The sequence below is a fragment of the Podarcis erhardii genome (genome assembly GCF_964252035.2).
Source record: "Podarcis erhardii genome assembly, chromosome: 5".
In the NCBI taxonomy this organism is placed as follows: Eukaryota; Metazoa; Chordata; class Lepidosauria; order Squamata; family Lacertidae; genus Podarcis; species Podarcis erhardii.
Window position 1 is genome coordinate 85,073,583 of NC_138509.1, and position 15,395 is coordinate 85,088,977.

General features: G+C 43.9%; 1 long non-coding RNA gene across 2 annotated transcripts in view; it reads right to left on the reverse strand.

Moving 5' to 3' along the window:
- LOC309342378 overlaps positions 1 to 15,395 on the reverse strand; it is a 30,734-nt gene that overhangs the window by 11,550 nt on the left and 3,789 nt on the right. Inside the window, exon 2 of one of the 2 annotated variants that reach the window (XR_014156749.1) lies at positions 12,297 to 12,402. The exons of the other annotated variant lie outside the window; for it this stretch is intronic. This is a non-coding gene — a long non-coding RNA (uncharacterized lncRNA). The remainder of the gene's footprint in view (positions 1 to 12,296; positions 12,403 to 15,395) is intronic. 2 annotated transcript variants of the gene reach the window in all.

Consider the following 15,395-nt stretch of genomic DNA (forward strand, 5'->3'; position numbering starts at 1 on the left):
ACAAGGCAAGTAAATAAAGATGTGAATTTGAATTTTCCCTTAAACTTTTATAATAAATGACAAATGGGGAAAATTGCAAAATTCATATATCTGCAGACTGCTATTGTGTCTACCCTTTATCTCCCTTTAGACGTCATGATGCCAGAACATCAGGAAAAATGTTTACATACAGATGAATTTTGCAAGGAACTTTTAATGTGTCACTTACCACCATCATCTGAAAGGACATTTGGGGAATAGATAGTCAGATATAGGGCACAGGAACGCTGGACTCTATCCAAGACCGGTCCTACTCAGACCTCCTGAAATTAATGAACATGACTAAGGTCGATAGGTCTGCTCAAATAAAACTGAGTTGGATAAAACCCTGCATCTTATTTAATGCAGATGTTCTGTGCTGGTACTGGAGAAAATCTCTGGACCTATGGCACTGTGTTAGTTTCACAACTGTTCTGTCGGGGTTTTTATTTTTTACAAAATTAAATCATCTACTACAAAAGTAAGAAGCATATAGCTCAATAATGCCTCACTAATTATTGATAGTGTGATATAAATAAAATCCACGTCATCTGGCACCAGAAAAGTAGTATTAATACTGATTATGAGGTTTTTGAAAAGGCTAAGGGAGTGCTGTGTGTTTTTCTTTATTTAATGAGGTTTCACAAGCTGCAGGCCCTCCATGGGAGTGGGCAGTGCTAACACCTCAGCTGGCATCAGCACAAGTCTCAGCCAGCTATGATCCATGCTGGACTTGGTGGGTGAGTCAGTGGGGCTAGAGATGGCAAGTGGGACAGGGGAGGTTTGGAGAGCTTTTGTGGTTTGCTTAAAAAAACAAACCACATCTATTCCCTAAACTCCATAGCTCAGGGGTGTGTTCCTGGAGGCCAAATGCAGCCCTTAAGGCCCCTGTGTTTAGCCCTAGTTCTTGGCCCCTCTGCAAGCAACATGCCTCACCAGCTCTGTTCCATGCCCAGCTCAAGTGCTTTTGCCAGTGTCATAGGAGCATGCCGGTCTGTAATCACATAGCTCAAAGATGGAGTTAACTCTTTATAAGCAAAACCACAATCTCCACAACTTGATTAAGTGTTAGGCTCAATGTTATTTTTCTAGAAAAAGATGTGCCAGAACTCACCATGAACACCTCCCTTGTTGTCTTAGAAGGTCAATGGCACCAACCTGAGAGGTGGCGGAGCTGGGTCCCACTGAGCTCCGGCTGAACAAAAAGCCCTAATGAGCAGCTCATTCCCGGTGGTCTTCCTCCAAGTAATCAGAGACTGTGCCTACATGCAGCTAACCTCTCCTCTGCCCTTTTCATGTCTCTTCTGGTTCTGAGACAAAGGGGGAGAGGTGCTTGATGCAGCGGTAGTCTCATAATCTGGGGAACCGGGTTCGCGTCTCCGCTCCTCCACATGCAGCTGCTGGGTGACCTTGGGCCAGTCACACTTCTTTGAAGTCTCTCAGCCCCACTCACCTCACAGAGTGTTTGTTGTGGGGGAGGAAGGGAAAGGAGGATGTTAGCCACTTTGAGACTCCTTAAAGGGAGTGAAAGGCGGAATATCAAATCCAAACTCTTCTTCTTCTCTTCTTCTTCTTGCTTCTTCACCAACCTGATTCATCTCTGCTTCTTGACCTCCCTCCTCCTACCCTCTTGCTTCAGCTTCTGTCTCTGATTATTGCCTTCTGTCTGCCACAGGCTCTCCCAGCTCACGAAGCCCTGTTACCTCGTCAGTTTCCACACCTCTTCCCAGTCTTCTCCTTCTTCATCATCGTTGTCCCACCACTTCCTGGGCTCTGAGCCTTCTTCCCTCAGTGGTTCCGCACCAGGTTCCTCCCACTATTCATCTGCGTCCAACCAGTCTATGATAGCTAGGCTGGAATGTGTCCCTGAACAGTGTGGGTGGGTGCAGAAACCAATGGCTTTGGTATGGCTGGAATGTAGCCTACTGTACAAAGGTAGGGGTCACATCCATTGCCACACCCTCTTTGTCTTTGGCTACATCCACTACAGTGGTACCTCGGGATAAGAACTTAATTCATTCTGGAGGTCCGTTCTTAACCTGAAACTGTTCTTAACCTGAGGTACCACTTTAGCTAATGGGGCCTCCCACTGCTACCGTGCCGCCACCATGCGATTTCTGTTCTCATCCTGAAGCAAAGTTCTTAACCCGAGGTACTATTTCTGGGTTAGTGGAGTCTGTAACCTGAAGCATCTGTAACCCGAGGTACCACTGTATTGGCATTTGGCCCTCATGTTGTTGTTGTTGCTTAGTCGTGTCCAACTCTTCGTGACCCCATGGACCAGAGCATGCCAGGCACTTCTGTCTTCCACTGCCTCCCGCAGTTTGGTCAAACTTTTGGCCCTCATAAGGTAGCTTATAACAGAATGTGGTCCTGACCCTGCCACAGGCCCTTCATTGAAGCTGCAACGAGTCATTGGCTCCCCACAACAGAGATGGCTGGTGCCCGATGGGGAGGCCCTGGAAGGTGCTAGTCAATGTTAAAACTGCTTTAACCCGAGTCTCTCTCTGCCCCCTTAAGAAATGACATACTTTCACAGGATGCTTTTGTATTGTGTCCCCAGACTCATCAAAATATTAGGCCAGCAGAATAAAGAGTTAGCAATTTCAAGCTGAATTTTGCCGATTTGGGGGCTGAAAGACACCTGAGGAAACTGGTTCATCTTCTTTCTTATGACCAGTTTCCTTTCAGGCTCTGATTTTAACCATAAACTTCTCAGTTGGTAGGTTACATACCTTCCCAGTTGATAACTTCCTGTATAAAGTTGCACTTCGTAAAACTTAAGTTATGCAGGGGAGACAGTTACCAGCTGCCCACCTCAATCCTGAGGTTTCTGCCTGTGCTTTTGAAAATCAGAATCATGTTGGATATGAGGCCAACCAAGCACAATGCAGCAACACGCCTTTTCTTCTTCTATCTAGCCAACTATGAGCATAAGCAAATGTTCTTCCCTCACCACAAGCTATAGCAAAAACTCACTCTTTCCAACATTCTTGTGGTCTGTTTAGACTTGCAGGCAACATTTCTCATTGTTGATTAGCAATGATGATATTGTTCTTGCTATGTGCATGTTGTTTTATTAATCCTGACTGTCGGGGTTTTAGTAAAAAGTTTGGAAATTTCTTACTTTCTTTCAAAAGAGCTCCCCTGATCAAACTTGGATTTGCTAAAGGCTGCTCATGTTTTCTTCACAGTGATGGAAACAAGTCACGAAGATAATCACAGTAAGCTATGCCATGGTTTCGATTTTCCTCTTGGCATAATGTGGATGCATGCTTTCCCAGTATTACGTTTACCTGTATTCAACACTAATACAGATTTCAAACTATACTTTATCATCTTGACACTATAATAAAAATCCTCATTTGCAGTAGGAAAATTCCTTATTTGCAAAATTTAAAGAAGGGGGGGACCTGGATTTTGGAGAGGGTGGGGGAAGGTTGGTATAGTGATGGGTACAAGTATTAGTGGTAGGGGGTTGTATAGACCTCAGCAGAAGAGCTTATAACCACAAAGTTCACCTCTTACCTTCTGTTTCACTAGATATGCCAAGATCTCCAAAACAGTATGAGCGACAGAATGGTGCCTGAGCTTCAATGACCCTAGGTAAAGGGACCCCTGACCATTAGGTCCAGTTGCAAATGACTCTGGGGTTGCGGACCTCATCTCGCTTTACTGGCCGAGGGAGCCGGTGTACAGCTTCCAGGTCATGTGGCCAGCATGACCAAGCCGCTTCTGGTGAACCAGAGCAGCGCACGGAAACGCCATTTGCTTTCCCGCCGGAGCGGTACCTATTTATCTAATTGCACTTTGACGTGCTTTCGAATTGCTAGGTTGGCAGGAGCAGGGACAGAGCAACGGGAGCTCACCCCGTCGCAGGGAATCGAACAGCCGACCTTCTGATCGGTAAGCCCTAGGCTCTGTGGCTTAGACCACAGCGCCACCCGTGTCCCTTCAATGACCCTAAGTAAACAGTAATTACATACTGTATATACACACAACAACAACAGCAACAACCATAGTGCATAAGAAGCAATATATTTGTCCATCAAGCCCAGTATCATCTAGTCAGACTGGCAGGGACACTCCAGGGTCTCACCACCTGCTATTTAATAATTTTAACTGGAAATGAGAAAGACTTGATATTCTTCTTGCAAAGCATGTTCTCTACCACTGAGCTATAGCTGGTCACCAGTCATGACCCTGAACAATTTAGGATCATCAATAATCTTGACCATCTCACTGCTCACCCCTAACCCTAGATCATTTATGAACAAATTTAAAAGCAGAGGTCTTAATTCTAGTCCTTAGGGACTCCACTTTCTACATCTATCTATTCAGAGAATTGCCAGTTTCCTCTTACTTTTTTATTCTGGTGGTTTTAAACAACATCCAAGCATTTAGGGGAGATTTGGCCCTCTTGACTTTGCCTTCCAACTTCGTTTTTAGCAATCCCCTCATTTTGGGGAAGTACAGAGTGATGCCACCTCCAGTACACCTTCCCTGTCTTTCCGTGTTTCCTATAGGGACGCAGGGGGCGCTGTGGTCTAAACCATTAAGCCTCAAGAGCTTGCCAATCAGAAGGCTGCCGGTTCAAATCCCTGCAATAGGATGAGCTCCCGCTGCTCTGTCCCAGCTCCTACCAACCTAGCAGTTTGAAAGCATGTCAGTGCAAGTAGATAAATAGGTACCACTGCGACGGGAAGGTAAACGGTGTTTCCGTGCGCTCTGATTTCTGTCACGGTGTTCTGTTGCACCAGAAGTGGTTTAGTCATGCTGGCCACATGACCCAGAAAGCTCTCTGTGGACAAACGCCAGCTCCCTCGGCCTCAAAGTGAATTGAGCGCTGCAACCCCATAGTCGTCTTTCACTGGACTTAACAGTCCAGAGGTCCTTTACTTTTTTAAAAAAATAATTTTTATTAACCGACCAATCAAATCAAATCAAATCAAATCACATAAATTCTGAATTACAAAGCCGAATTTTAATTTTTTTGTTGGGGGTACCCATATTTCAAGTTCCGAAGGGGATTCCAATCATCATCTTGCTGCTGCGTTAATATCCACAAATCTGTCCAAATAATGTTCATATTTCTATCCAGTCCTATCATGCTGTTCCCACGTCTCATCTTATTCATATATTTTTCTTTTTTCTTTGTGATCTCTTCTGATAATCTCCTTAAGCAGGTAAACACCAGTTATAATCCTGTGTGAATTTTTCCGTTTGTCCAATCACCATATCGAGATGGTTTCCATATATCATCACTTCCATAAATAAAAGCACTCTTTCCATCATTCATCTTTGCAAATCTGTCGCCTTCTTTAGTCCTCTGAGGAGGCCACCCGCAATATGAAAACAGATCCATTCCTCCTCCCAGACATAAGTCTTTCGACAGAACTTGCCAAAATGGCGACACTGTTTTTTTACTGTGTCGTCCCAAAGCTCTTTCCACGATCTCCTTAAAACATGCTTCTGGTTAGAGATTATCTCCACACAGTCTTAAATCATCAGCTTAGGTCATTTAAGCGGCATTTGTGACTTGGGGGGGATTCTTGGTTAATCACATAAAGAAAAGAAAGGAAAGTTCCCCCCCCCCCATCCAGTCCCGTTGCCGACATACCGAGCCTTGGTGTGTCTTCTCATGATATATTCCTGTTTATCCGACCCGTCTTCTTTCTCAGAGATCTCTTCAATTAGCGGTCTTTACTCCCCCTTCTTCCTTGAAATATGTGCATTTGCTTCCACCTAATTGTTTCTTTTGAAGTTGCTGCAGCTAGAGGCGCGAATCAGAGACAGCGTCCAGGAGAGCCGAAGTCCGCACAAGGGCTTTCTGCCTAGTGCCCCCACCCCCTCAAGTTCGGGGGTGGTATAGGGCACAGCAGGCAAGGGCAGTCCCCCCCACTCACTTGGGGGGGGCAGGGAGGCTGCTTACTCCCATCACAGCCTCTTAATTACCTCGTGTGGGTCGGAGAGATGTTAATGTCGGCCATCTTCCAATGCGCCCCTAGTGGCCCCCCGGTCCTTTACTTTTTTTTAACCTACAGAGTTTGCATCCAGGCCAAAAGGGGGGTCTTGTCAGCCCAGGATCTCCATGCACACTGTCCAGGCTTGTGTCCCAGGGAGGTCACTGCTAACGCAAGGGTTTGACTTCACTCCTGGAGGCGAACTCCATTGTCTCTTGAGACAAACGGATGCCAGCAACTAATTTTAGTATCTGCAAATATAAATATTTTATTTTTATTTGACTAGTAAAATACAAGCTGGTCCTCCTATATTATTCATTCACTCACTGTATTTTATTTTGTGGGCATCAGAAACTTCCTTCATACACTACTGGGTGCAGGGTGAGAGCAATCACAAGATGATCGCTACGCTGGATAATATATAAACAGAGGCCTGGTCAGGCAAAGAATTGGTGTTTCTCCAGAAAGTGACACTGTGGGTAAATAAAGCCAGGTGGTATTTATTCATTGAAAGGGTGCTAAATTGACTTCCTCCCACACTGTACCCACTGAAAGTGGCAGCACTTTGATCAAAGACAAGCCATCAGCACCAAACTCCAGAGGGAGACCAAGCAGCAGGTCAAAGCAGGGGAAGCATGAAAAATTGGAGATTGCCACGAGTGAGATTCAAGAGAACATCCGTACTGCCTTTCTTGTACTTGGCATTATAATACCGCATAGCTTTCTTTCTGTTGTTCCTGGAACCACTCAGGCATATAATGAATGGAGTCCTAGTGACTGGAAACGTTTGCCTTAAGCTGATGTTTCCATAACCTGCTTTCCTATTTGAACTTCGTAATGGATTTTTCAAGTGTTGACAGACTAGTTGCAGTGTCTCTGTGCTTCCTGGACTACTGTCCTCCCCTTTCCAACAATCCACCTGAATGTATCTGGCCATTGTGCCGGATTTTCATTGAATAATATAGACGTATGCACCCATCAGGGAGGGCGCCAGTGCTGGGCATGCAATGTGACGTTTCATGTGGACAGAACGTGTTTGTGATATGACCGATTCCCATAATCCTTCCCTGCAGATTGTTAATAGGTAAAAGAGTAACAGCATACAACATATTTGGGTTTAGGCTCATATGCCTGCTTCACATATAGGAAAAGGGGCAGAACTACTGGATTTCCTAAAGTTCCGGTTTAGTGTGTGTAGGGGTGGGGAGAGGATTCCTGTTGAAAAAGAAAGGCAAATAAGACCTTGGGGTCTCCTCCAGCAAAACTACACCCTTGCTCCCTCTTCCACCAATTGGCCTGTGGAAAGGAGCCTGATGAATCATGAGAGCTCATGGGGTATAATGGTTAGAGTGCCAGACTAGGGCCTGGGAGACCCGGGTTCTAATCGCAACTTGGCCATGAAGCACACACGCCTTGGGCCAGTCCCTGACTCTCTGCCTAACCTACTTCACAGGGTTGTTGTGGGGATTAAATGAGCAAGGGAGAACCATGCACACAACCATGCGTTCTTTGGATGAAAAGGTGGGATATAAATCAATTGGAAAATTATTAATATGGTGACCGAGGTTTTTATTAATGCATCTTTGATACTTGGATCCTGAAAGGTGGTGTGTAAATCACTGTAATATGTAGCCTTCCATAGTTCTAGTTACAGATAGGTAGCCGTGTTGGTCTGCCATAGTCAAAACAAAACAAATTCCTTCCAGTAGCACCTTAAAGACCAACTAAGTCAGTTCTTGGTATGAGCTTTCGTGTGCATGCACACTTCTTCAGATACACCATCTGAAGAAGTGGGTGTATCTGAAGAAGTGTGCATGCACACGAAAGCTCATACCAAGAACTGACTTAGTTGGTCTTTAAGGTGCTACTGGAAGGAATTTGTTTTGTTTTGACTGTAATATGTAGTTAATTAAATGCACTTTTAAAATGACTCGTAGATTCTACAGTAGATGTGAATTTGAACCCAAATCTTCTAACACCGTGTCAAATTCTATGCACTAGGCTGCTGGGTCCCCTCTTATATTGTCATGGATATTAAGTGTGCAAATTAACTGCAGGTTAGTAAGGGAGTAAGCCCCACTGCATCTAGTGGAACCGAGTTGACATGGTTACATGGCTGTAACTGGATATTCTCTCCTACTGTGCATGTGGCAGGTTTCATTTCAATAAAAACGCCTCATTTAACCGTTTATTATGGTATGAGACAATAGCCAATATTTTATCCAACAACAGAGTTTGCCATTTGAATGAAATTCCTCTGAGATAAAACAGAATGTTTCAGTACTAAAGGTGCTCGGGGGATTAATCACTGCTTCTACCTGTTCTCACACCCTCAGTGTCAGCTTTAACCATGGGACCCATAAAACCAGAAATCTCACTGCTAAACATTGCACCCAGAACATAATTGCACATATGCTTATTTACTTGTACTGTATATTGTAATCAAAACTTTCTTTTTTAAAATACAACTTGGTATTGTGACTAAGTGTTAGTACTGGACCAAGCTATTTTCTGAACTTATTTTATGTGGAAAGAATGTATTTGAGCAGTGTTTTTCTAGCGATAATACGAAGAAAGAAAATACGTAAATAAAGAGACAGATATCACTGATTTATAGGCTGTATACGTTGAATTATTATTATTAATAATAATATTAGGCTACCAGACAAGCAATAGTCACAACCTGTAGACCCATTATTTATATACTGAAATTGTATTGAAGATTCTCCTGTACGTTCATGGCATTTTATTACATTATAAATATCTAGCTAGCATGGACATTCCTTGTTCCTAGCTAGTTGGCCAAAAGTAAAGATCTTCCAGAGATTAAGTACATGAATAATTTTCTTCCAAAAGGAAGATATTCCAGAGTTAGAATGTAGCCACCGAAAATGACATTGTGTAGATGCTCCTGCCATTTGTATGGGACCTGTGGAAGATGCAATCAGGAGTAACCACAGAAATTACAAAGGCACAAGCAGTCTGCAGATCAATGTACTGGATCAATTGTTGGAAAACATAGCGACTGGCCCTATGTGGTGATACATAACCAAAACAGTTTATCAGATTGGATAATAGAGTCCTAGCAGAAGCATCCATTGCCTAGCAGATATAGGGTCCAGTCACACAGTTGGGCATACTGTATACACGGTAGTTTCCTGCATTCCCTGGGGCTGTATCCACAATGACTTGGGTTCAGCTTATATTATGTATGTTCATGGTCCAGTGAAACTGCATGGAGGAAAGTAGCATCTGATCCTGATCTATCCCAGCATGATTGCACAGTACATTTTTGGCTCCCACACACTCACAAATTGCTACCAGGAAGCAGCAGCTTAACCAAGGCACATCAGGTCAGGCATTCCTTATTTCACACTGGCTGTGTCCCTGGCTGCTAAGGACACTCCATGTAAAAGAAGTGACAGCAAACCTCTGAACCCACCCTCAGTAACCACATGCAACTCTTTCCACTTGACCACCACCTTCTCAAGAACTTCACACATTGCAAAATAAGGGGCGGTCTGCTGTAGTAAAAGCCAGAGCCAATTTCAGCTCCGTTGAAGTTATCAAAGACATGTGGCCATCACATTATCCAACTGACCAGAGAGACTGAAGCCAGATCAAAAACAATAATTTGAGACTTGTGAAATGAGTTTACCTATTTCTCAAGCAAATGTCCAATTTTATAGAACATATTTTCATTAAAAAATAAGAAAGGGAAAGGGAAAAAGCATGCCATAGCTAATAACTTTTGAAAAACTGTAGGGACTGGCACTTTCATGCACTTGGCAAGTTTAAAAGCCAGTTTTTATTTAGTCCACTTTAAGTGTTGGAGGGTCTGTGAGTCCCAACTGTTTCACATCAGAGAAGGAAAACAACTTGAGCCCAGCCAAGACCACATTGGGGACTGCCAGCCTCTTTATGTGCCAAACATAAAAGCAACAAGTCCAGATGCTTTGATCCTCACATTTTTGGATTTAGTCCAGATTTTGGAGAAGAAAAAACAGCCATGCAAACCCTCACCCGCTCCTTATGTTAGGACAACATACATTATAACTGGAAATCAATCAATAGCGCTGTGACCTTCAAACGCAGTAAACGTTTGGAGTTGCTTTCTGAGCATGTAATCTAAATTGGGAATTGGAAGTTGGACAGAATCCTAATGCAAAAGAAAAACAGCGTATAGAGCTTCCATTTTTACATAAATCTGAAATCTCAAGGAAGAAACAGATGATACTTAAACTTTGCTTTTTTTTTAAGGAACTGAAATTGGCTTATGGATCATATTCCAGGGAGACAGGCTGAGGAATCAATGTCGCAATCCTAAGATCCAATCTTTTACTACATTGCATTGCACTTGTGTCAGTGAAGGCTTGCCACTATAGCACATGTATAAAGGATGGGAGGCAAAACTAAGGGGAGAGTAAGCAAAACAACATCTACCCATTAAATAAGAGGTAGGAGCAAGAGAGACAAAGAAGAAGGTTCAAAACTCAAGATGGTAATGGAAATTGGCATAAGAAGGAGAGGGAAAGATTGGTTGGGATCACGCAAGAGAGAAAGCAGTTGGCACAGACAGCCTGGAGGGAATGCAGTCTCACATGGTCTGTGGATTGAAGGAGGGATGTTGTGTGTGCTGGTATTTATTTGCCAAAACCAAGGCTGCAGACCCCTAGTAGGTCTAGTATAAAGATGTAACAGGAGGTAACAGAACAGGTTTTGAATTTCATCTCCTGCCCTGAGCTGGGCCAATTTTACACATAAAACACTTATTGTTATGACACACAGCTGCCAGTCCATTCTAGTGGCATCAGTAGTGGGCAAAAGTATTGTTGTGTTATATTTGTTTAATTGTTTTCTGCAGGTATATTGGCAGGTATACTGGTGCATGCCATGTTCCTGTGTAACTTTTTGCACCCACAGGATGGCGAGATTCAGGTGGGAGCAAGTACATAACAGACTGCTGGGACAACAGTCTGTTATGGGAGGAACCATAGCTTAGGGGTTGAGGTCTCACATTCAATGCGTGGCATCTCCAGCTGTAAAAAAAAAAGAATCAAATTGCTGTTGATGAGAAATACCCTCTGCCTGAAGCCATGCCCACTGCCAATTAGAGTAGACAACACTGGGCTAAATGAACAAAGACCTGATAAAAGGCAGCTCCCCATACTTGACGTTCCAAAAAGCAGTCAAACAACAAAGAACGCCTATTATCTTTATGCTCTGTCCATATGTTTCTACAAGCATCTGGCTGGCTGCTGTTGAAACAGGATGATGGACAACACAGTCATTAGTCTGAGGCAACAAGGCAGTCTAACTTTTGCTGGAAGCTAGTCAACAGCTTCCCATTCCCAGTCTGGCTCTGCAATGCACAGACGGGAAGTGGCGCACAGAAATTCAGGAACATTTTCCCATGTGATATTCCTATACAACGTGTAAACATCTGTAGGTTGTGTGGACAAGTGGGTAGGAATAGATGAATCTGTCAATTTCAGTTTCCCCTTCCCCCCCCATCATAGTTTCAAGTCAGCCTATTTTTGCATCAGTATGCAATTAAAAAACCACAACACTGTACATGAAAATTCACACTCCTTATCATGCACATTTTCCCTTACATAATTTTTGCATGCAATTTTACCAAATATACACATTGTGCAAGCAATGTCCCCTAACTTAATGCATTTCTATGTTTTCTCACTAATATAAATATTTTTGAGTGCATATGAATTTGTATTTATTTTGGGGTTGAAGAACCATCACAAAACTTGGAAAAAATGTGAAATTTGAAGGGAAGCTGCATGTTGGTTTATGTATTGGTTTTGGAGGCACAAATTAGGCAGGTGTGTAGAAATGCAAACTAAACACATTTCTCATCCATACCTACTAGTGAGAAGGGTCCATATGGGCTGGAGCTCCTCGCACATATCCACTGTGGAGATTAAGGTAAAGGTAAAGGGACCCCTGACCATTAGGTCCAGTCATAACCGACTCTAGGGTTGCGGCACTCATCTCGCTTTATTGGCCGAGGGAGCTGGTGAACAGCTTCCGGGTCATGTGGCCAGCATGACTAAGCCGCTTCTGGCGAACCAGAGCAGCACACGGAAACGCCGCTTACCTTCCCGCCAGAGTGGTACCTATTTATCTACTTGCACTTTGATGTGCTTTCAAACTGCTAGGTTGGCAGAAGCAGGGACTGAGCAACAGGAGTTCACCCCGTCGCTGGGATTCGAACCGCCGACCTTCTGATCGGCAAGCCCTAGGCTCTGTGGTTTAACCAACAGCAATTAGAAATTTTAAAATGATGCATTCAGTTACCTGAATCAGAAATGTATTGGTATGCCTCAAATCCATCACATGATTTCAGCTGCAGAAGATACGGGTGTGTAGATGTGACTCTGCTCACCTGACCATGTTGATGCTCCTTACCGGAAGATAGAGAGGTGTGGTACAGACACAATGGCAGATCCAATCTAGTGCTCCTAACCTCTGCTACATTTGCACTGAACTAACCTGTCCCCTGCCTTGTCCCGCTACCTCTTGGTAAGCAACAGCAATGCAACCAACCAACCAGAGGTCAGGTGGGCAGTGACACCCCATAATGATGTCCACCTACTGAATTATTTCCTTAAGAGGATCCTTCGGGAATGATCATCCATCATAACAATGGTTCATAACCAGTACCACTGGCAGATACAAATCACCTACCTGGACTAAAAACAAACTAGACAGTGGAATGACATAACTGGACTGGGCATCTTTCTGTCCCTAAGACACCAATTTCATGCATTGTTTGTACAGTATCAAGTGTTGCAAAACAGAAAGTAAAGAGACACAAAGATACCTGAAGCTCTGTGTGTCTTAAGCAGTCCAGTTTTGCCCTATGATTCAGCTGGTTTTATTTATTAATAGTTGTATTTATGGTGTCTGGCTGTTTCAGTCTCCATCACCTAGAGCAGGGGTTGGCAAGGTTTACTTTGCCTGGGCCAGTTCACTCCAGCGGAGAGCCCTCCGTGGGACGGATTGCGCCCGCCCGCGATTTCAGGTGCCTGCACAGATGCAATTTTCGGCGCCACAGAAGCGAGTCTCCACGCCATGCTGGTTTAGTGCAGCGCATGGGGACTCGTCAAGCAGGCGACTCGGTTCAGGGGCAGCTCATGGGCCGGTTAAATAACTCCCGTGGGCCGCTTGTGGCCCTTGGACCTTAGGTTGCTGACCCCTGACCTAGAGCAAGGGTAGGGAACCTGTGGCCCTCCAGATAATGGGAGTTTCTGTCAAACAACCTCTGGAGGCCACAGCTTCCCCACTCCCTAGAACCTTCTTAATAAAGAAATTTAATTTTCCATACCCATAAGGATTTCTCCAAGAGTTATACTATTATACATGTTAGTTGGACACAGAGGATGAACAAGTGTTTGGTTTATTTTAAAATGGAACAGTATTACGGTGAGTTGTGCTCTCCTTTTATTCAGACTTCCTTGAACTTTGGCTGGCTTGGTCACTAACAACAGATGCTAATTACTGTGAAATCCATGCAGCTGATCTTCTAAGCTACTCCAATTATTAGCTCATACTACTGTGACCACACCCAGGTCTTCCTTCTCCAGGAACAGATGCAGTTGGCTCACTAGCTAAACTGCAAAAGCACTCCTGGTGACAACCACTACAACTATCATCGATCCAGTTACAGATAGGTAGCCGTGTTGGTCTGCCATGGTCAAAACAAAATAAAAAAATTCCTTCCAGTAGCACCTTAAAGACCAACTGAGTTAGTTCTAGGTATGAGCTTTCGTGTGCATGCACACTTCTTCAGATACACTGTTTCAGTGTATCTGAAGAAGTGTGCATGCACACGAAAGCTCATACCTAGAACTAACTCAGTTGGTCTTTAAGGTGCTACTGGAAGGAATTTTTTTATTTTGTTTTAACTATCATCGAGATTGCTATTATATATTGCATATAGATTTAGCCTCTGGATCTACAGGAGCAAGGGATAGTCCAAATAGAACTCCAGAACTGTGAACCCCTGTCCAAAATAAGCTGTACCCTGTTGTAGGCTCAAGGGTCCTACTCACCAAGAATACTTGGGCTTCTTCAGAAGGAAGAGTGGGATAAATAAAAATAAAATGAATAAATACTTGTCTTGCTTTGATTACATTTTAATTTCTTGGCCCACATTGTGTGGTCCTCTGTGAGTCCATTCCTTCAACTTCATATTGATCTCGCTGCTCCATTATCAATTACATCTCACAGAATGATAAAATTGTAGAGTTGGAAGGGACCCTAGGGATGATCTAGTACAGGCTTCCTCAACCTCGGCCCTCCAGATGTTTTGACACTACAATTCCCAGCATCCCTGACTACTGGTCCTGCTAGCTAGGGATCATGGGCCAAAAACATCTGGAGGGCCAAGATTCATAGAATCATAGAATCATAGAGTTGGAAGAGACCACAAGGGCCATCGAGTCCAACCCCCTGCCAAGCAGGAAACACCATCAGAGCACTCCTGACATATGGTTGTCAAGCCTCTGCTTAAATACCTCCAAAGAAGGAGACTCCACCACACTCCTTGGCAGCAAATTCCACTGTTGAACGGCTCTTACTGTCAGGAAGTTCTTCCTAATGTTTGAGGAATGTTTGAGGAAGCCTGATCTAGTACAACCCCCTGCCATGCAGGAATATGCAGCTGCCCCATACTGGGATCAAACCTGCAACCTTGGGCATTAGCAGCCCCACACTCTAACCAACTGAGCTATCCACTTTTGATGCTACATCTGCTGCATCAAACAATATCTGCATCAGTTATGGGAGACTGCTGTGTGCAAGACCTCCAGATCCTCACCTTATTGAAACTTTATCTTTGAGCTGACAGAGACATGGAAAACTGCCTTATACGAGGCAGTCTTTCACATCACCTGCCATAGACTGAATCTTCAAAGTGCAATGGGTCCCCATCCCCCCACAAGCAGTAAGCACTGTTCCGGTTGGACAAAATAGATGTACATTCTCTACAATAAATTCCTCTCCAGACTTCCAGCAAACCTGCACTTCATCTGACGTCTGCTTGTTATATTTGGAAAGTTCTTCCACATATTTTATAGAGACAGGAGTAATATCTAGGGTTGCCGCCAGACATATTTATTCCAGCAAGTGGCAACATATGCCTTTAGCTGCTTCGAAGGCACAAAACCAATAGCAGGAATTGATTCCATCACAGCATGCTAGAAAACGCTTCACCTGTTGAATTTCCACATCTCGTGCAATTGTAAAAAAAAAAAAAGCAGTTTGAGCCGACCATGGCATGGCAAGAAACAGTAGCAAACAATCCTAGCTGGAGACCAGCTGGTCTGGGTAGGTGTCAGTTCATAACAATAAACCCCTCCCATAACAGAATACATATGGCAAGGCAAGCTTAAG